The sequence below is a fragment of the Ruditapes philippinarum genome, unplaced genomic scaffold (genome assembly GCF_026571515.1).
Source record: "Ruditapes philippinarum isolate M1 unplaced genomic scaffold, ASM2657151v2 ctg180_1_1_1_1, whole genome shotgun sequence".
Classification (NCBI taxonomy): domain Eukaryota; kingdom Metazoa; phylum Mollusca; class Bivalvia; order Venerida; family Veneridae; genus Ruditapes; species Ruditapes philippinarum.
In genome coordinates, this window is record NW_026866393.1 from 1 (window position 1) to 24,049 (window position 24,049).

The window sequence follows — 24,049 nt, forward strand, 5'->3', positions numbered from 1 at the left end:
TTTTGCCAATTAAACTCGGCTTAATTGGAACGGCAAGGACGGGATTTAGCATGATCAGTAACTACGTAATAGCAACAACAACAACAAAAGTAAAATGGGAAAAGGCTTTAAACTTTATAGTTACTAGTCATTAGTTTTCATTTGTAGCTATATGATAAAAAAAGAAACAAATTATTCGGTTTTCATAGTTTATCTTTTTTGCATTTGTCTGAATAAAACTGCTTTGTCAGTGTCCTTAGGAAACATTGATTTAGAAAGACTTGAAAGCTAAAATTTAGCCTGGCAATCGATATATCGCTGTATCGCCGATAATTCATTACCGATATATCGATACAAAAATCCTTATCGATGACACCTCTAATAAAATCTCTTTCAGAACAAAAAGTTTGCTGGGAAACTTATTTAATATTTTTGTGACAAAGCTGGCCCTTTCAAACTCACAATAAGCTGAAGCTTAAAGTACACAGGTCAGGATACAATTTACCACAGAGTTGTATATAGGTAGAAAACCACTATATTTTTCAGGTATCAAAGACAATTCACCCACCAGACATTTCGACCCACATTATTGGAAAAATGACACAGACAATTCATCTCCATTTCTTTAATTTTAATTTTGATGAAATTTATCTTAAAATTAGAATATGCAATAAACAAATTTGTTGTGTTTCTTTACATAATTAATATTTGTAAAATATTTAGTCATATTTAAATTAATTATTATAATTTATTACTTCAAAATAATATTTGTTACTATGTGTTAATATTTTTACATATTACAACTGTAAAAATTACAAATTCACCATAAATTTGTCTTAATTTGTTAAAGTGCTATCAATGTTATTATAAGATGACATATCAAAGATATTAACATGTGATAATCATTTGCTCTTAAATCTCTTTCATTCAAACAACTCGTTGGATGCTTATGACACATTATCAACAAATAAATTTTGTGCATGCGCGACAAATTAAATTTTTTTGAGAAGCCATTCAAGACATGCTTTCTTGTGAAATATGACATTTCGAGTGGATGTTTGTATACTTTTAATAGCCCTTTATCACTTAACACTTTTTTTTCATCCTTAATTGATTATAAAGCAAGGTGTTAAGTGATTCTGATGAAAGAGTGGATGTAGAATAAACAATATGTTTTTCAGCACTTTAAGATAATGGATAATTAAATTATTCCTGCAGACAGTTGTACATGTTTGCATTATATAAACAATAAAAATATCAAGACTATTAAATAAATGATAGATAATATGTTTATGAAAAGTGCATACACTATGGGCATTTCCCTCAATATAAACTATGTGTTATTTGATGTAATTGAATAAAATGAAATAATATAACATAACAAATTAATATACATCAAATTTTGAAACTTTTTAACTGACTTTTTGATTTTTGTAACAATAAACATGAGGGGTGAATTGTCTTATCTATTTTGGGGGGTGAACTGTCTTGGGCGTTGAGTTGTCTTGGTTTTTTGGGGGTGAATCGTCTGGGGGGGGGTGAGTTGTCTTGCTTCCGTCTATACATGTAGATGTAAATATGAGAGCAAACATGATATGAAGGAAATGCTTTACATTGACGAATAAAGTGTTTCTAAGAGTTTTGGAATTAACATATACTGGGGTGTTTGAGATTACTTATTTTCATATTTTTCTTGCAAACATAGTTAAGTGTGTAATATACAAATGAGCCGCGACACGACAAAACAAACATAACGGGCTTGCGACCAGCATGGATCCAGACCAGCCGGTGCATCCGTGCAGTCTGATCAGGATCCATGTTGTTCGCTATCAGTTTCTCTACTTGTAATAGAGTTCGTAAGCCAAACGCATGGATCCTGATCAGTCTGCCTGGATGCGCAGGCTGGTCTTGATCCATGCTGGTCGCAAACGCATTATGTTGGTTTTGTCATGACGCGGCTCAAATGGTCTACGCTTCTTGTGGTGTCTTCCCGATTTGTTTCCGTACAGCTGCCATATTTGTTTACATGTTCGTCAGTTCATAGCCCCTGTCTTTTATGGAAAGCAGGGTTTTGATGAATTTTGGGCACCTTTCCTATGGAAATCAATTGGAATCATAAGAGTAAAGGCAATTTAACAATGTATTGTCCACATTTGTCCTAAATTATCATTATTTCAGTGTTTTATATAGTTTTTACTGCTAGTGCTAGAAATATATTTTTGTACTATTTAATATTGTCTGCAAAATGGCCAATCTTCTACCAAACTTGGGGTATTTGTACATGGTGTAGAGGTTACAGGTCAGGTACAAAAAGCACACACAAACTCCCAGGGTTTTTCCACTTAAATGCATAAAGCGTACACAAATAGAAGTATTGGTCAAGCATCAGGCCGGTCGAGCACAGGTACTGTGACTCTAGCTCCGGGGAATTCACCTAATGCCCGGGAGTGTAATAACAAACTCTATTTTTTTGGCCTTATTTAAATAAAAATGAAATAAACAATGTTATTCCTTTGTAATTAATAAAGAGTTTTTTGTTCTCCTTTTAAAAATACCATTATATACTTTTTTATTTACCCCAAAATAAATGGAAGGCCAGCTTCCCCAACCTGTGAAAATAGCCCTGCCTAAATGAAGCCAGTGCTAGTCAACAGCATATTTGTTGTGTTTTTTTTCCCCCACCAGAATGATTTTTGAATACACGTATTTATATCACATGGTATTTATATCACATTGCGTCTTTAAGACAATATTCAGGTATCATGATGATGTAGCCCATACACTCCAAATTTATCATAAGACTGTGGCATTAATCAATGGTGAGTGCACATTTGCCATGTTTGAAAATGGGCTATTATTAGTATTGACTATTCATTTAATTAATCAAGATAATAATAGATATGTATTAACCTTATGCAAACCTTGTCGCACAGGCCTTGTATAGAATAAAAAAAAGCAAAGCTGTCATTATTATTCAAAGTACCATTTAGTTTAAAATACCCAATTTATTAATTGCTTAGTGTTATTTCAGTTGTTTAATTTAGTACATATACAATTTTTATTTTTCATTTTTTCAGCTATGGCACATTCTGGAGTTGGTGTTAGACAGATAAACAGTATTTTATCTGCATTAAACATTCCACCTGTCAACCATTCCTTGCTTGTTAGGAGGTAGGTACATGTACTGTATGAAATGACTAACTTAGTTTTTGTTGACTAAATATGTGGATGTTAAATACTTACATTGCTTTTATGCTACCAATAACATCTGAATTTTTTTCAGAGCATCTGCTTGTTTGATATTATAAAAAGTCATAGGAAGATTTCCTTAGGACCAAAGAGAGCTGGGCATAGTAGAATCTTTTTTTTAGTGCAGTACTTTTACACAAATATATGCCCATTCAAGCCTTTTCAGATTTAAGATTGTATTTTATGGCTACTTCTCAGGAAGCAACCAATGACTGGAACAGTTCCAGTGGAACTCATTGGATATTTATAGGAAACATAACTCTACCAAGAGGAACTGTGCATATTAATATGACAGTGTATCATGATCTGATCCATTGAATTTTTTTTAAAAGATATGCAAGTTTTATACATTTTTTAGCTGTAATTTTTGTCCAGTCCAGTTTTATACATTTCTAACTGTTAATTTTGCCCAGACTATTACAGGCAACCACTTACAGAAACTTAACCACCATATTATAGTACATGTATACAACATGTATAAGTAAACAAGTATACATGCAAATATTAATCACAATGAAAAGTAATAATTTTGTACAGTTTACTAATCTCCTGTGTGTTTAATTTGGGGAGCATCCTTTGTTTCCATCCTGCTACACAGGTTTAATAGTAGTAGTGTTGAAATGAATCATTTTAGCTGCACATATATTACTTATAACATTGGTAGTTAATGTTATTATGTCCTTTATTCAAATTATGAAAATAAACACATTATTCTTTTCAACATAGTTGCTTTAACATAAAAACATTTTTATTTTCAGACAGAATGAAGCTGGACAGGCATTAGAGGATGTTGCCAAAGCCAGAACTGAGAAGTATTTGCAGCAGGAAGTTAACTTGAATTGAGAGTAAGAGATTAATTGTTACAAAGGTAACTTCCTGTTAATTTCTCCAATGCCTATAAGTTGACTGTAACCAGACATTCATTACCCTTGACTGGTCAAATTATTTAAAATTATCTTGTTCTTGCTGTAACTGGCTATAATTTTGTTATTTGTGAATGTATTGACTTCATATTCAGAAACAGCATCATTCAGGAAAAAACCTTGATGTTTATTTAACTGTACTTTACTGACATATAAATGACCTTGACATTAAAGGTTAAATTACTGAATTTCAGCTATGTCATTTATTTATGAATTTGATTTCTCTAAAACATTTTTTTATTATACTAAGCATTGTCAATGTATGGTTATGGCTCTTGTATAGTTTCTAACCAATAAAGCTAAGGTTTCAGCTCACATAACTATGATTTTAAGTTAAACCTTTTGTTCTTCTTACATTTCAGAATTCACTGATTTTATATGTTATGAAACATGTTTTATATAAGCTATCAATTTCAAGTATTGATATGAGTTTACGTTTTTTTTCGATGTAGGCAGAAAAATGAAATTGAAGTCAGTGTGGATGCTTGGTCGCAGGAAAGAGGGAGTGGGAAGGCATATGATAGTTTTTCAGGTAGGCATTCCAAAATACAATATAAAAAATATACTTTTGATATGAAAAAAGTCAACAGTCAACAGCTTTTAATTGTAGCACTTTGTTGATTTGTCTTTTAAGGTTGACTGTTGGAGAAAAGTTAGCCATTCACTCACAAGGGTGTATGCCTAACAATTTCTTGTTATATAAAGCATAACTGAATGATTATAAGTTCAATACTGAATTTATTGTTGAATAAAATTACATTATGCAAGCCTGTCGCAAGCATTTTTATGCTCCCCGAAAAATTTCGGGGGAGCATATAGTCGTCGCCTTGTCTGTCTGTCCGTCCGTCTGTCCATCCGTTGTCTTGTCCAGAGCATAACTTGAAAACCCTTGGAGATAATTTGCTGAAACTTCATACCGTGGTAGAGGGCATTGAGGGGGAGTGCAGTGTCAAAGAACCATAACTCTATTTTGTCATATTTTTTGAATGATCTCCCCTTATAGAAAAATCTTGTCTGGGGCATAACTCTAAAACTATAAGAGATATCAACATGAAACTTATTAGGTGAATAGATCTCAATGAGTAGGTGTGCAGTGCATAAAAACAATTACTCTTTTTGTCCTAATTTTGGAGTTATTGCCCTTTGTTAATTTTAACACTTTGAACTTTGTCCGGAACATAACTCTAAAACTATAAGAGATATCAAGATGAAACATTGTAGGTAGATAGATCTCATTGAGTAGAAATGCTGTGCAAAAGAACCATAACTCTGTTAAGCCTCATTTTTTAATCATCTCCCCTTTTAGAAAAATCTTGTCCAGGACATAGCTGTAAAACTATAAGAGATATCAACATGAAACATTGTAGGTAAATATATCTCAATGGGTAGATGTGCAGTGCATAAAAACAATTACTCTTTTTGTCCTAATTTTGGAGTTATTGCCCTTTGTTAATTTTAACACTTTGAACTTTGTCCGGAACATAACTCTAAAACTATAAGAGATATCAAGATGAAACATTGTAGGTAGATAGATCTCATTGAGTAGAAATGCTGTGCAAAAGAACCATAACTCTGTTAAGCCTCATTTTTTAATTATCTCCCCTTTTAGAAAAATCTTGTCCAGGACATAGCTGTAAAACTATAAGAGATATCAACATGAAACATTGTAGGTAAATATATCTCAATGGGTAGATGTGCAGTGCACAAGAATCATAACTCTGTCTTGACTAATTCTGGAGTTATTGCCCTTTGTTTATTTTTACTTTTTGAAGTTTCCCGGGACATAACTCGGAAATCATAAGAGATATCATCAAGAAACTTTGTAAGTTGATAGATCACATTGATTAGAAGTGCAGTGCAAAGAACAGTAACTCTGCCTTGCCTTATTGTGGAATTATTGCACTTTGAACTTTTTCCAGGGACATAACTCTGAAACTACAAGAGGTGTACTTCCGTGTGACCAAAACCTATTCGGGGAGCATCACCCGGCTCAAACCGGGCTCTTGTATTATTTTATTCAGAATAGGTAAACAAATTTACTCATTGTTTGATAGTATGTGACAGTATGCAGCTTAATAAATATAACATAATTCTTTATAGTTTGAAATTATCTATGAGCTTAGAGCTTAGAGCCTGGCACACAGCCAATCTTAAATATGATTGTGTTGTCTTTCATTTATATTGAAAAGCTTTTGTGACGGGGTATATTGTGACAATGTTGCCCTTGTTAATTTGTATTTCTTATCTTTTATCACTTTTTTGTCTATTTCAGAACGAACATCACATATTACTCAGATAGCAGCTGTACATGATTCCAGTACATTTTCTACATATGTAATGCCACAAAGGAAAATGTCACAAAAGGCAAAAGAAGTGACTGGTTTGTCCATAGCTGGCTAGTCCATATTCTACAAAGGCAAACCAATTGATTACATGTGTATAAATGAAGCTCTAGACAGCTTCTTTGTTTTCTTGCAGAAGTGTTCCAGTTTACCAGTAATATTAGTAGGACATAACATCAAATGCTTTGACTGCAAAGTTCTGCATGCTATGTACAACTGCAATAAATACCATTACCTTCAGAAGTGTGTACAAGGTTTTATGGACAGGTTAAAAATTTTCAAAAAAACGTATCCTGACAAGCAGAGGGCATTAGTGCGGAATTTACTTGGGAATTCATATACTGCTCACAATGCACAAGAAGATGTTATTGCGTTGCAGACTTTGGTAAATTCTGTGCATTCAGATGAAAATGTTAAAACAGAACTGTCATTTAGTTTAGAAAAAGCAGTTCAATTATATGAATATGCCTGCAATATCTCCAGAAACATCGCGTCATTATAATCAATAATTGATAAGAAAGTTATCAGCAAGGGTATTGCAAGGTTGATTGCTGGAAGTGGTCTCAAGTTTGCCATTTATGTATTGTATATAAACATAACGGAACTGATGGTTTGAGAAGGCTATTGTCAGAGGTGTCTTATGGTAAAGTTCGAGTAACAAAATCTGAAAGAATAATTACAGATATTGCTGACTATATCCATCTCATTTATAGTAAATGAAATTCTTGAACATTTACAAAATCTACTTACAAGGATTATACTATTTATTTCCTGAAGGATATTGGGCATTTTTTGTTGTCAGTGTCTAATGTGACATGTAGTGAATTCTGTCAAGACACTGTGATCATTATATTCTATTTACAGTTTTTCCACTTTGTTAAGGAATTAGTAACGATTCACCACAATAACGATTCGCCACATAACAATTCGCCACAGTCAAATAACGATTCGCCACAGTTAAATAACAATTCGCCACAGTATGATTATAATAATAATTTTCTTAGTTTGACTAGTCCTAGTTCAGTTATATCAACATGTTTTTAATAATTCGACAAGGACAATTATGTTTCTTAATATAAGTAATGTGAAGTTATGGCCCTCAGCGCAGATTTTCAATTTGAAGCATTTGTCACAATGTGTTTTGTAATTTTAGAAATGAAGTATGTTTGTTTTAAAATGTGTTTTTATTCAATGAAATAAATCCAGGTTTTATCACTAACAAATCACTGTGTTATGTAATTTTGGTTATAATTAAAATGTTTGTTTTAATGTGTTTTTATTTTTAGTAAAATTTTCAGCATTAATAAATAAATGTAATTTATATGTAATATTTTACAGTTTTAATATAGGTGTGAAAAAGTTTGTATTTTCAACATGTGGCGAATCGTTATTTAACTGTGACGAATCGTTAATGTGGCGAATCATTGCATATTATGAGGATCTTACACAGACTGTCGGTACAGACTGGAATATCTAGCTCGAGGGTTATTTTTCTGCTACGTTTTGTATTTTTAGGCCTCAGTACCATCAATATATTTAGGTATGACTGAAAGACAAAAAACAGACTGATGGGCAAATAGACATACCTATAAGTACAATAAGTTTTTTTCTGCCATACATTTAGCCATCTTTCTGCTAAGTTGTGTATTTTAGGCCATATAACTATTTAACATCAAACACAATATTTTGAACTACCTATTTTAGATAATGACGCCTGCAAAAAATTGAATTGTTGAGCATATTTATAGCACTGCAATAAAACCACCAATAATTAAAAACGGTTTTAATCATCAGATTGTTTTTTTATAAGTTTCTTTCTGGAGATTCATTATTTTCTAAAACAAGTAACTGATCATTCTAGAGTCATGTCAAATATATACTTTTGGCATTGAAAACACAGATTGATTGAGTCTGAATTAATACTGGCAGTGGCGTAAGTAGTTTATTATATTTGAAATTAAAGATAATAGAATCAGATAATTATGATTCAAAATGATCCGGAAAAAACAAGATTAAAGAAAATCTGGATGGAAAAGACTGAAACGGTAACGCTAATAATTGCTCTCACATCAAGATATGACGAAAGGAAATACTTTCATATACAGTACTATGTACCAATACCTAGCTGCAAGCAATACTCAGTCTTCAAATTTATAGTAACATTGGTCTGGTTATTTAGATTTGAACGGCGATTTTGTGTTTGAATTCCTTTAAGTCTAATATCTTGACTGGAAAAACTGTACATTGTTAATGTGATGTCTTAGGACATTTATGAAAGCTGTTAATATCAAAATCATATTTTCCACAACATAAAACAAACAGTCATATTAGGATTACTTAATATACTCGTAGCATCAGCTAACTTAAAGCAGTATTTATCTATGAATACGTGGAAGTGTAATTGTAATTTGTTACTGATGCTATACAAGAAGTTAATTGATACAGTGATTACACTTGCTGTATTATTACCAACTGTACTTACTGTACCTATAAGCTAGCAATTTATATAAAAATAAATAAAATAAAGAAACAGTTTAAATGCTTGTACACCAAAACAAACATTTGTTTAAAAGCATATTTATTTTAAATAAATTAAATATTATTTCTGTGACAGTCATGTTTTTTTTAAATTATATTTTGCTTATCTATCACTACTTTTACCACTAAAGCAAACTTATTATGCAAACTTAGTATGCTCTGCATACAGGGTGTTTCATAATATCTGTCTCTATAAGAAAGTTACATATTTTGTATATGTGTATATCATCATAGCAAATACCTTAACAATAAAGATCACTATCTATTCTAATACATTTGACTCTATACAATTTTACCGAAATACTTTCCGATAAAATAAATACGTGTGAGTTTTACTTTGTATATTCAGTTCGACTTGCAACAGCTACACTTTTTATATATTCTCTTTTTATTTCTTTAATGTCCACGATGGACAAAGTACAGTGCCTGTTAATAATCTAAACATTATATAAACATGATATACGTTTTGTTTTCAAGTATTCAGTTGTGAACTTGTTTTGCTTGTTGTTCTAATATCGTTCTGTAGATATCAGTTCCCATAGATTTTACATACGTTAGGACAATTGATATTTAGAACGGATAAATAATATATCCGTTGGGTAATGTGACTATCAGCCGCTTAGGTTTAAAGTGCAAGTTTTTAGTGCTTGCGCACTGTTTTTTTTACCTCCAGCAATGTTCTACAATATATTTATTTCTAGACGTCAGTGTCGTCTCTAATTTGAGAAATTTCCATCTAGTCGTTAATTATGTAGTTACTCATATTGAAATTATAATCTTATTTCTAGATCTAGCATCCGTGTTATGTTTTTAGACTTATCGTCTTCTTTCAAAATGTAATATTCGCATTTGATACAAATTATCATTTTTCCAAACACATTTCTTGTCCTTGGTAACATTTGATTTTCAAATTATTTTGAAATTTGGATTTTCCTGCTTTGCATTTCCTGGTAGTATCAGTAGGCTATAGATGCAGTGGTTTACAAGCATACAATGTCATAATTAATTTTCCCTGACTAAAGGTAACTAATTAGATTTCGAAATAATTTTGAATGGGTGTTGACCAGTTGGTTTTATGGATAGTACTTTTGATGCATACTTCAAAACGTCCACGGAAATATACTTATAAAACTAGAAAGAGATTCCACAGAAATGACACGGTTTTCGCATTTGTTTAATGTCTCACCTAAAATATTCTGTAATGAATGTATACAAGTAGAATACTTCTTTATTTCATTTCTTAATCGTCATATTCGAGAACAATTTATATGCTAGATACAGGCAAACTTCTATACCAGTAACTATTATATTTTAAAATTCATGTAATGTTGGGTTTAAACAGGACTTCTAGGAGCACTAAATACAGACAAACACAGTCGGTGCTAGGGGTCGTAGATGGTAACTTGCATTTTCCAGTACCGTCCATCAACAGGCTCAATCAAACCGAGCCTGCAACATTTTCAATTTTGCCGTGTTGCACGTCCTTTAGGGATTCTGTTTTTCTACATTTTGTTAATAAAGTATGCATTATTCTCTGTCCCTGCACTTGTTAGTTGATTATATTATTCACAGCTGCAAATATTAACATTGTCATTAAATCTATTTATATGTAAGTATATGGAAATCCCGAAACAATGTAAACAACACAAATAATAAACCCTTATGATAGAGTAAACAAATGTAAAAATTACTTCTGTGTGACATGGATCGTGCATTTATTTTTCTGGCTCAATCAACTCATTTCATATAATTATGATTGTTAAAAAAAAGAGAAATACCATAGCTTACGTCTATTTAAGGATCATCTTTGTGTTAAACAGATGTAATTACATGGAATAAGTTGCTTTTATTTTGTTTAACTATTTGATAATATTGTGCATGTATCCTGATTTATTCGAAAAAAAGATGGAAGTAAATTGATTTTGTGTCTGTTTTGTGATTATAGGTATGGCCTTGCTTATACGAAAGAAGCGTAGTTTCGTTTGTAAACAGGCAATAAACGTTTCCCTTTAGGAGACAGCAGTTGTCAGTAATTCCACAGGAGAAAATTCACATGAGTATTTTAGTAATTGTTAGTGATAGTAATGTTACAAAATATGAATGATATCGAAATTATAAATGATTTGCGAGTTTTCTTAAAACCAAAACGAAACAAACGAGTGTTCAGAACTGTCCAATGCATGCTTGTTTAATCCTCTAACAGAATAATTTCTTACATGGTCAAATAACTTTTTGTAGATAAAGGCATTAGGAAACAGCTCACTTTAAAAGTCTCTAAAACAATGCTGATCCAACTCTAGCATTTGATGCATTACACAGCAAGACGATTTTTTTATTTATCAGTAAGTCAATAAGAAGGGCTCTTGGTGATCATTATTTGTTCCGTTGATGTATTAAATTTTAAGTTTTCTTGCTCGTTTCCTAATGCTTTATCTATTCTGAAAAGCATTCATATTATTATTCACAACTCATGGTAAACAATGGAATAATTATAATAAATATTTATATGGAATTACTGATTCAACATTATATCAATTTATGAGCAGTTTCACATTCAAACACAAGCAAAAATTAAACACAAAAACGAAATTTTACTAATCTCTGCATAGATTTGCCGTTTAAATTCAATAGGTTTCCCGTTAATTTTGCGTTTGTTGCTTATGTTTTTAAACATAAAGATTGCTTAAATATTCCAGGAATTAACATTGCAAAATTAATGTCTTCTCGACATATTCTGTTTGTGAATTATTCCGATCAGATTTTACAGGAGATCATAGATAGTATTCTCGACAGATGATCAAAATTAAATTTTGTCAATATACATGTATTTTGCATTTTCATCAAAGCCAGATTGTTCAGAGTAAATTGTTTCAAGTTCTAACGAATATTTGAAATCGATAAATGGATAATTGCTATATAATATAATTTTATTTATTATAATCCATTGATATACAGTAAAATTTCGTTAGCTCGAACTCATTGGATCAAAATCTGTTGAGCAATCGGTATTTCGAGCCAGCCGAGGTTGAAGTTTATTTATGTATAATAAAATCGCCTCTTTACCACTGGAAGGTTATTGTGGTACTCTTGATTATATGCTTGTTTTCATAGCATTCTGATCATAGAAGGGCATTTGTTTTAAGGAATGCTATGTTTAACTGAGAATTTTTTTTGGAATTATGTCTGGGCATTCGTCAACTTCGAACCAAAATAAACATTTTTTCCATTTTTAAAAAAATATATTTCCAATGGCTCATGGGGATGAATGACTGTTTTAGAATCATTTCTAGATTGCTCTACAATGAATTTGTGATCAGATATTGTTAAAACAAAGTTTATTATAAATTATTATAAAGATAAAATAATTCTAGGTGAATTTATCAAGTCAAAACATCATTGATCGAGCCATCAAATAAACCAATACACAAACAATATCTACGGTAATCAAGGAAATTAGAAAGAAACAAACTCAATAACACAAAACAAAAGAATATATAGTTACATACATATATCTGCACTCTCACACACAATGAAACATTACAATCGGTACAGTACAACCAAAACAAAGATAATGCCAAAAATGAAACTTGGCAAATTAATATCAATTATAACACATTGTAAAAACTACCACACTGGAAGCACAACAGCTATTATCTAAATGCGTTATTGATTAGATTATAATTTAATAAATTTATACTTGTTATATTTAATATTACATAATCCCATCATCCTAATTTGCTTTGTACTAGCTTTATCCTGTAAAAACGAATATGTATCGCTTCAAATTTTATCGTTCATACTAAAATTATATATTTAAAACACACGCATTTTGTAATAATGTTTTATTTAGTTAACGAGTTAAAATACAATATTGAATCATACCACTTTCATTATTGACAGGTAGAATTAGCTGTTTATTTCAGATTTTGTCTTTATAAATAATACGATATAATAAGCTTAAGAATCCCTTTATATACATATAATATACCACTTCAAATTAACCTTGATAAAAATAAGAAATCCCCTTGTCGCCAATTTTGCTTTAGTGCCTTGTTGATGTGACTAGGTTATGACGCGGACCACTATCCGTGCAATATTGATCAATGATCACATATATTATCCCATAGACAGCTTGATTAGAGGTTTATTATGCTCCCCGAAAAAAATCGGTGGGGCATATAGTCGTCGGGTTTTCCGTCCGTTCGTCAGTCTGTCAGTCCGTCCGTATGTACGTCCCGAAATCGTGTCCGGCCTATAACTACGTTATTTGTAGTTTGATTTTACAACTATTTCACAGAAATGATCACCATATTGAGACGACGTGTCGCGTGCAACATTTTGGTCGCTACCTTGAAGTTCAAGGTCACAGCATTACCTTGCAGCAAAATCGTGTCCGGCCCCTAACTTTGTTATTTCAAGTCGGATTTTACAACTATTTCAGAAAAATGATTACCATATTGAGACGACGTGTCGTGCGCAACATTTGGATCGCTTCCTTGAAGGTCAAGGTCACAGCTTGACCTTGTTTTTAAAGAATGAACATAACTACCAATAACCACCATGTTAAGACCAGGCACCTTATTTGTATTTTTAATGATTACAGATTGTTTTAGTTTTGCCTTACATTCACATATAAAATCACATAATAGGTCATTAAATGTTTTCAAAAAAAGCAGTGTTATGTGTTGAGAGGCTTGTAAAACAATGGGTAAATAAAGGAAGCAATATTGACATAACAACCGTCATTTTTCCTAGTGCAATTAATACCCGTTTTTTCCAATGACTTTTACGATTTTTTTCTTTCTGCAGCTTTGAACTTTGTACGGGACATAGGTAGTTTGATCTCATAAAATAGAAGTGCAGTGCAAGAGAACCCTAACTCTGCCTTGCCTAATTTTGGAGTAATTGTCCTTTGTTCATTTTTAAACTTTGAACTTTGTCTGTGACATAACTCCGACACTACAATAGGTATACTTTCCTGTCTCCTATTCGGGCAGCATCATCCGGTTCAACCGGTTCTTGTTTTATAAAGTGTTTAGAGGCTCAGACATGCCGCAAATCTGAAATATCAAGAATGTACAACATACTTTAAAATTTATATCTGATATTGTTATTCCACCTGTAATCTAAACTATTTATTGAATATCATGTTTATTTTATTGTAGTTCAATAACCGTCTTTCAAAAAGGCATTTAGGTTAAAACAATACAGTTGATGAGAAATGTACTTTTTGTTGATTTTTAAAAGCTCCTTTGCCAGTTCAGTACATGGCGGCTCATGTAAAACTTACATCAGTCGTTTAAAATAATAACTTGTTCTGAAAATAAACATCACCGGAAGTGTCTCTAAAGAGACGAATAAGTACTTTGTGTCCTGACATAAATTTATGTCGCACGCACTGTGCGGAACTCAGTTGTGTGGTCAAGGGTATTTGCCTAAATTTAATATTTGTACAAGCAAAACAACTGTATTGATAAATAACATGATGCACAGTTTTGTGTGTTTGATTATTTCCATACGGATAAATCACTGACATCGGCACAACGTCGTATTTCACAACTTTATTTTAACGAGTATAATAACAATATGCAATAATATGCAATATGAAGACAGAAATATAGATGTTTTATAAGCAAGAGGTACAGTTTGCATAAGGATTAATTCAATACCAAAAACAATGTTGTCGATAACAATATCTTTATGTTTAGTTCGATTTTTCTTGTTTTATATTATGCCATCCTGTACATAAGCTTGCATATCTAAATCATAGTTGAATAGTATTAGGACTTGACAAAACAATAACGTATTTATATAAGAAAATGCTCTGAGTGAATAAGTGCAGTAGTCTTTTTTATTTGATTAAACATTTACATTATAAGTTTTTTACAGTAAACTTCATACTGAAGAATTTATCAGATTTTTTTCACGTTCATTGACATGGTTTCATAGATGTAAAAAGTATTAAACAGATTTAGACTTAAAATTCACCTCATTGAAGAAATCAATATAAATGATATATAAAAATGTTTACCAAACTTTTATGACTACAAATTACATTTTGAATAGTTTTGTACATGTAATAATGTGAAAAATGTACCTATAAGATAATTAACTTTGCTACAATATAGCTTACAATTGCAGCAATGCATTTCACATAGGCGTAATACCCTTAAGTATAATTATCAAATAGCTTAATTAAGATTTATATGTAAAATGGTTCTTCAAACAATACAAAAACAAATGATAATCATAAAATGCATTTATCTTATCCTTTAATGTTCTATTATTTAGTTAAAGTAGCTAATTACACATAGTCATAATTGCATAAAAGATAATTGCTTAATTAGATGAATTTAATGAACAGCATGCGTCTATGCTGGTAATTATAACAATCACTGTATTACAGCAGGAGTTATTACAAATTACTGTACCGGAAGCAAACTCCTCGATGGTAAATGTGATATTGATTATAAAAGCAATTTGAAGGTTAATAAAAATTCATATGTAAATGTCTATTCTTATATTTTTTTATCTAGGATTCCTTATATAATATCATCATTTCTAGCTATACATACGCATGTTTTTCACTGTAAGGAAACGCCTAAGTACCTATCCTCAAAGAGCTAAACGAACGGTACAGCAAAACTATGCTTTCCAACTTTTTTGTAGTTTTACAAGGTTATATTAATATTGTCGTAGAGTACAGAATTATAAAATGTTTTTAAAGAATGTCTGGTGATATCATAGCTACTGGGATATAATTACCCGAATCATTTCCCTGTATATATGGATAACATTTATATTTTATCTTCATTTTATTAAAAGATCAAACAAATAATTTCTTTGAATCAATGTGAAAATTCATTTTTTTAAACTTTACTCATAAATAGAGGATATTGAAAGAATGAAAGTTTAATACTAAACTATTGAAAGGGTTTAATAAAATCATTTTATGCGAGCCTCTGGCGAGCATAGTATTGATTTATTCAACGAGTTCAATAAATTTAATATTTAATCTACACAAATATAATATTGTATTTATCACATATATAAAATAGGAACGAAAGAGACATTTTTCATTGTCGCGCCTATAGTGTAACGCTGACATTAGCGCGCTTTAACGCTATGTTCATAAATATAAATAGCGCAAATGACGTCACGTCAAAGTGTTATGACACTAGTGTAATATCGTTTTTGTATTTTCTGATCGCAAGATCAGATAAATACATAGCTAACATCCACGGTCTAACACAAAATTTCCTAACAGTCCTAACAACGCAAAGTAGTTCTCACTCAAAACTGCTTAAAAACCAGCAATTTAAAAGAAAGAATAATTTTTAATGTAGGCATTTAACGAATTACAGTGCATTAAAAGTTTAGATAAGTCAACAGAAATATGAGGTTACAATCACAAATTTCGCGGATGAATATCTTTTTTACCCAATGAAAAATGTTCGGCTATTTCCGTAAAGCTTCGGATTATCATGAATATCATTTTAATCAATGAAAATGCTAATTTTAGCTATGTCGATTACCGAATACTCCAGAGCGTAGTACACAAATAAATCTGACTGTCGAGTAGTGGAATATATACATGTCGGACTGTTTTGGCGAGAAGATTTTCACTAAATTATTTTCACCAGTGTTAAACAACAGGTTTATCGTGAACAAAATACCACGAAATTAATACGGATTACAAACACGAAATGGAAATTCTCAATTTAGAATTACATAATGTATTCGTTTTTATTCAAGGTACATATGTATAATTTCGCCGTGGTGCAGAGGTAAGCGGTCTCGTTGAGGGTGTGAGAGGCCTATGGTTCAAATCCTAGTCGAGGCAATTCTATTTTTTTTTCATGCAAAATTCCATATGTATCAATCTCAATCTGTTATAGAAGAAAATCAAAACGCTGTCGCTGCGTAAGATGAATTATAGTATATAAAAATAAACTTATACAGGAAAGTACATACAGATAGTCAGTATGATTTAGATTGCAAAAATCAGAAAATACCATAGAGCTGCAGCCCTTTGATTATTAAAATGACTTGATTACACTCCTGCGCCGCGGTTCATTTGATAAATAAGTATTCTTTCACAGTTTGGTTTTAATCTGCCATGTTCTTATATTATCAGCATTTTGAAGGTCATAATAAAAAACAACATTCACTTGAGTCTAACTAATATGTGTAACTCATTTATTAAAAAATAACACTAATCTATCATCATTCAATGTTTATTTTATAATAATCAATGTCTGTGTTATTGTTGGTGTCATAATACAGAGCAAAGTAGCTAGAATTCTAGGTGTTCAATGCAAGGAAGTGGTATAAGATATAAATAACTTTCATCATGTTTTACTCTGCATTTGTTACTTGTTTAGCGTGTGTAAAGAAATAATAGTGCATCTAGGTATATGTATATTAAACAATCAAAAGTTAACAAGTTGTAAGAACTAAATCAATGTTGTCATTATTTTCGCAATGCCCTTTTTTTATTTTATTCTATGTTTATTACAGATGTGATCTTTTATTTAAAGGCCTTTTATGGCTGAACCATGCTTTTTGGCAATTAGTACAATTATAGTGCTTAAGTATTTTGTATGGAAGTCAAAATCCACCTTTGTTGACATTTTGTTTTGCATTGTACACCTAGAATTCTAGCTACTTTGCTCTGTATTAATGACAAAATATTTAACATATAGTGCTACTTTAGCCTAGTAACAAGCATCTTATTTGCTCTAAAACCATTATTTTATGTTTTAAATGTCGTGTTTGCATTTTCTAAAGAACAAAGAATTACTTTTGAGGCATAAAGTGTATTTAAATTTACTTCAAAAATACAGTTTTGACATCCATCTAATTATACAACTTATAGGGTAATGAATTTATTAATGGACATAATGTTTGCATAAATGAATAACTAATATAGTTCAAATAATGTTTGTGAATATACTTTAAAATATCAAATTAATACAAATGAATTATATGTTAATGTATATGTTTATGTTTTTATATTGTTTATATATAGTCTAGACTAGTAGCTTAGTTTGTAAAATATAAAAATGATTTAGCGATGATTAAGTTCTAAATATTGTTTTTAAAGTACATTTGAGCAGGTGCTTATACCTTAAATATTTGAACATCTTGAAAAACAATCAACAGCCAGAGTTTTAAACGATTATGTGTTTAACCGCAATACTTTAGCATGTACCCTCCTTCTAAAATCATTAAACTGCAAGTTCCTTATTATATCATAATATTATGATCTCATACGCACTGTTTTGAACTAATCATTTTTAATTAAGACACTTGCAAACATGTAAAATTGCTTAGCATAGTTCTGCATTGCAGAAAAAAACCAGATCACCTTCCAATGACTAATAACGCTTGTACTGCAAAAACACTACTGTATTCCTAGAAAAGATTTCGCGCGTTTTAAGTTAGCGCTTTTCGCGGTAGGCATGATTCCGCGAATCTTTATAGCCGCGAATATGTCAGTTATAACAAATCCGCGAACATTTCTAGCTTCAACCAAATCTAAACATAAACATGCATAATTTTTATTATAATCTTATCAGCGGATACATACGGGGTTTAATATGCAATGACAAAATTACAATACCAATAATGCACATAACAAAAAGACCCAGAAAGAAAAAATGTCAATTTGTAATTATCATGTTTATTGACGTTATACGCTAGTCACGGCGTATTCAAAAGCATTTACAGTTTGCATACATTGAATGACTTGGATTTTATTTGCTTGAAGTGGGTGTAATCCTTTGTTAAAAATACAAAAGCGATCAAGCGCAACAATGATAAATTATAATGAGAGCGATGTACAGTCGAATACTGTGTAAGTAGCACGACATTACCGTTATATAAATCCAGACGTCTGGACCGAAAAATAAACCGGTAAATTTCCAGCTACTTTTTAGTAATACACTCGTTCTAGTTTATAGTGTTAAGGTCAATCATGAATTGCATGAATTGCTGAATCATTAATGTGACATTCATAACTGGAAAAAAGGCTATACTGCATGCGCATATACCAGGGTGGAGACCGGGAAAATTTTTATTTTGATATTATTTTTTATGTTTTGGACATAAAATACATGTAGGTTTATACCGTAGCCTCCAAAAACTGTAATTTAGGCCCTTGCGACTAAATATTCGCGGAATTCGTGTTAGCTACAAATCCGCGAAAATGCCGACGTTGTGAAAAACGCGAAATATTGTATACGCGAACATTTCTAGGAATACAGTATCACTTTGGCTATTATGTAATTACTTTCTAAAGGTTAGTTTGATTTTTAAACGCGATGCCATATCTTTCGAGTATCAGGTCAAATATTTTTTTGACATTTAAGGTTGAGTTTGATAAAAGGTTCATAGCACTACCGGTGGCCATAACATTATTTAATTTCATTTTTTATGCTACTTATGCAAACAAGGTATGCCCTTAAAATTCATTACTTGAAGAAGGGTGGTGGCCTATCCGTTAAGTAATAGTTACCGAACGAGGAATAGGTCTGCATAGTATTTACAGACCCGGGTGGCGATTTGAAGACCGAGAGAGCGTAGCGATCGAGGTTTTTAAAAGGCCAGCGGGTCTGTAAATACTATGCAGACCTATTCCGAGTGCGGTAACTATCTTACCTACATGCTCTTTTGTTTTTCTATCCAAACATCAGTTTATAACTCAATATTTATCAATATAAATCACAAGAAACCTTTTCATTTTTGTACTTTATCATGCATTATTTCAACATTTCAGTGTCATTGGATATACGTATACGGGGATTATTATGTAATGCTTTATCTGCACGAGTTTCACATATTTTCTTTTGTATAGAGAACAATAGAACAATAACAGGTCGGTATCTATTTGCAGACCTGTTAAGCGGTCGGTAAGTGATTTACTGGACCGCTTTTAACAAAGGAGCCGGTAGGTAATGTGTATTTCAGGAATCGTTTGTCCGATCCTTAGTCGGGTAAAGACAATGATTCTTCGTATGACACCAGTGCTGGTTAGTTCCAGGATACGGATTTGTAAGTGATTTATATAAGTTGCAAGAACTTAATCCGAAATCGAACTTAAATAAATATGCTAAAATAAATAACGCTTGTAGGCAATGAAATTAAATAACGGTGACAACATACGATACAATGTCTTCCGATACATTTATTGCCGAAATACTTGTTTTATATTTCATTCTGATAAAAATAATACGTTCGTTTAATTAGATAGTTTGCATTTCTACAACTACATTTTCTTGTCATTGCAAATTTGTTGATTTCACTGTAGAAAATGTACTTATTGTTTCTGTTAACAAAAACCTGGAAAATAAACCTAACAAAAGAAACATGTTATACCTTTCATTAAAGGTAATAAAGTATTCTATCTGCCTAAATCAAACGTGGTTTATGTATGAAGGTAATCTTTTTGTATTGTTGCTTTTTATGGAACCATCTGTAGATATTAGTTCTCATTGAATTGATATAAACCGAACACTTATTTTATTTTTACAATTTAATTATAATAAGTATTCTTTGTGCAATTGATCAGATATTATCACGCTAAAAATGTACAGCTCCACATTTGTAAAACTTATTTTCAGAATATGTAACGTTAGTTAAACTATTAGAATATTGTAGGTATTCATAATAAATATAACATTTTCTATAGGTGGTGATGCTATTTAACCGTATACGTCAAGTATCGGGAACGAAAAAACAATTCGATCATCTTGGTAATGTTACATGTATATGCATGTATATAAAACCAAACACATTGAAAATGATAATGGGATATTGACTTTTGTGTTTATTTGTTATTATGACTTTGCTCAACCAAATAAAAAGTTCGTAAACCGATAATAAACATTTCCCTGTGGGAGAATTTATTGGCAGTAATTTCGTGGAAAAAAACTTCCATTAAAACAACTTCTTGCATAAAAAGGATTGTGTGTATTTGGAGTGAAGAAATGAGTGAAAGACAATGAACTGAAAAAAAACTGAAAATTGTACATTTATTAATAAATTTATTAATAAAAATTGGAAAAGAAGTGTAACAAAAAAGTTATTTGGCTTGCAAAGAAAATACTTTAATTACCTCATGTTAAAGGGGATTTTGAATTCCTTCAGTTAATATTTATTTTACAAATTGTGCATGTCACAATGTTTCTTCAGTGTAAAGACTTATAAAAAGACTAAGAATAAAAACCACTTATAAACAGATAATGCATACATTTCGTGAGATGAACGCACCCCTACACGACCCAACAATACAGGCACCTCGACAAAAACATGACAGGGCACATGGAAAAGCACAAATGGGGTGAATACTTAATAGCACATAATAGGAAATAATAGCATTGTATGTGAAGATACTTTATGGGGAACTAATCATTAACATCACAGACTATTTTTGTGCTAACCATACCTGATAAGTAGAAAAGTGGTCTATATTGTAAATATCCTTTTTATGGGCTGCCTGTTCATGAATACAAACCAGTTATCAACTTGTTCTATCTTGTAATTCTGTAACATAATACAGAAGCACGGTCAAATATCAAACTTGATTTTTTATTCAGTATATCAATAAATGTTTAAGGTTTTTACAGCAGGCTTTCATGACATACTAAACCTTATTCCGTCAAATTTATTTCAGATCTATTAATTAGGTACGAAATATATAAATGTGTAAAAATAGGTTAAGCGGAGCCTTGTGACCCCATTTATATGTAAAGAGAATAATTATAAAGATTCCATTTGTAAGTAGTATAGTCAAATTATCCAATAATACAATCAGATGTGTAATTACATCTATAATTATTTATTATCTAAATATCTATAACGTAAAGTTAATGTAACGGAATAACGGAATTATCCATCGTCTATATATTTTGTTGCAGTTGCTGATTTGCACTATTCCGTAATTGCCATTTTGGCGGGAAAAATGCAAAACCCTCGAAAAACACTGAACTTAAACTTTGCCTTATCTTTTTATGCAAGGGCGGCATATAGTAATCGCACTGTCCCTCCGTCCTTCGTCTATTCGTCCGTCCGGTAATCTTGTCCGCGCGTAATCTCCAAACCCGTTGGGTGGGGAAATTCAGTGAAATAACACAGGAGTCATAAGTACCATCCCTAGTTGTGCATATCGCCGGCAAGTTCGACTCTGCTGCACAAAATGGCCGCCAAAGCTATGGAATAAATGAAATTTTAGAAATATTATTAAAGCCGGGCAGGCGTAATAGTACCGTTTTTTTTTGGCATTTATTGAGAATTTTATGTCAAAGCATCAATTCGGGGGCATTAGTCACTTTTCAGTGACAGTTGTTGTTGTTTTTGTCTTTTTTGCATTCTAAATATTGATAAGACGAGATTTTGCCTCTAATTTGACTTTGCTTTATCGTTTTACTGATTCATTTTTTGTTGTTGTATAATTGCAATATAGCTTGTTTGCATTGTCGTAACATAACAACACTGCTGCGTTTTTGCTTAATAGTACTTCACATCTTATTTCCTGCCTTGACCTATTAATTAAATGTTGAATCAAAAGATGTAGTTGCTTTTGAGTTAAATCGTCAGTATCAAGTACGGAAATTTTTTGTCACAATATCTAATCTATAGTTGTATTTTATTTGTGTTAGTGCCTTTAAGTCGCTGACATTTGCATTTTGATAAAAAATAATATGCCATTTCATGCAATATAAACGCATATAACGAGATAGAAAACGAAATAATTATTGAATTTTACAAACGTTTAATGACCAATAGAGAGAATATTTCTTTTTTTCAATCAATAAACTAGTACATGTATTGTGATAAAAATTTTCATTGATTGATTTCAAATTTACGTTGTTATAGAATTACTTATTTTAGAAAAAGCAATTGACCAAATTTGGCTATTTTTAGAATGTTGAAGTGTCTTCAAAAGTAATTTTTCAGGCATGTTGGTCAGTATGTTACGTTGTGCACGTTTGGATTTTCTTGTGTCTTATTTGAGTATTTGTAGAGTTACTGCCCTTAACTTACGAATTGTGTCTTGCATAGTCCAAAAACTATTTGACCCATTGTCATAATGTTGGTGAGCATGTAAAGTTGTGTACCTGTATTCTGTATTCTGTATTTGTAGAGTTATTGCCCTTGACTTGTGAATATTGTAATTTTTGTTCAAATGTTGGTCAGCATGTGTAGTTGTGCTCAGGAGTGTTACCTGTTTTGATTTTCTTTTAAGCAAACTGTAGGATATTAAAATGAGATTTGAAATTCTTGCAGCTCAATATTGGGAAAAATAAGACCCCTTTTGGTGCGACGAAAATAATGCCGTTCGATTGATTGGTAAACTTAAAATATAAAAGGCCTTTTCTAATAAGTCTATAAAATTACGACTCAGAAATTGATTGTTTATGGCAGCATTTCATATAGAATTATCATATGTAAAATATACAAAAGTTTTAGTATGCTAGGAAACAATATAAAACAATATTCCCTTCAAGCTATAAACTTATAAAATTATGTAAAATCCAAGATGAAATAAAAATAAAATTGAATTGCAAGTCAGTAATATACGAGTAGTATGTGAATAAGGACAATAACTAGATAACATTTTGAAATTAAGATTTTTGTTTACTGGAATATTTATGTAATCTTAATAATTGATCACATACGCGACAAACCTAAATTAACGTGGATTTATTAAATTTAAACGACAATTTTACCTGGGAACAGTGAACTTTTTTCGTAATTTATGTGCTTGAATATTGTCAAACTGTCTATAAATTGACAAAACCTAGCATTAGAAATTCTAATTAAACATTTATACATAGTTATTATCAACGTTTCGTGAATGCTACATGCCTCCGGTTGAGCCAAACATATCTCAGGAAAATCAAACTCGAGAAACATTTACACAAAATTTAGGTAAATTATTCAAGCTTTGAGTCATAATAAACATGTCTTTTTTGCGATTCAAGACTAATTTTGAAATATTTATCACTATATCTC

The 24,049-nt window shown here is 31.2% G+C and overlaps 1 pseudogene; it reads left to right on the forward strand.

Moving 5' to 3' along the window:
• Nucleotides 1-2,739: 2,739 nt before the first annotated feature.
• Nucleotides 2,740-7,318, forward strand: LOC132732379 (uncharacterized; annotated as a pseudogene).
• The last annotated feature ends 16,731 nt before the right edge of the window (nucleotides 7,319-24,049 follow it).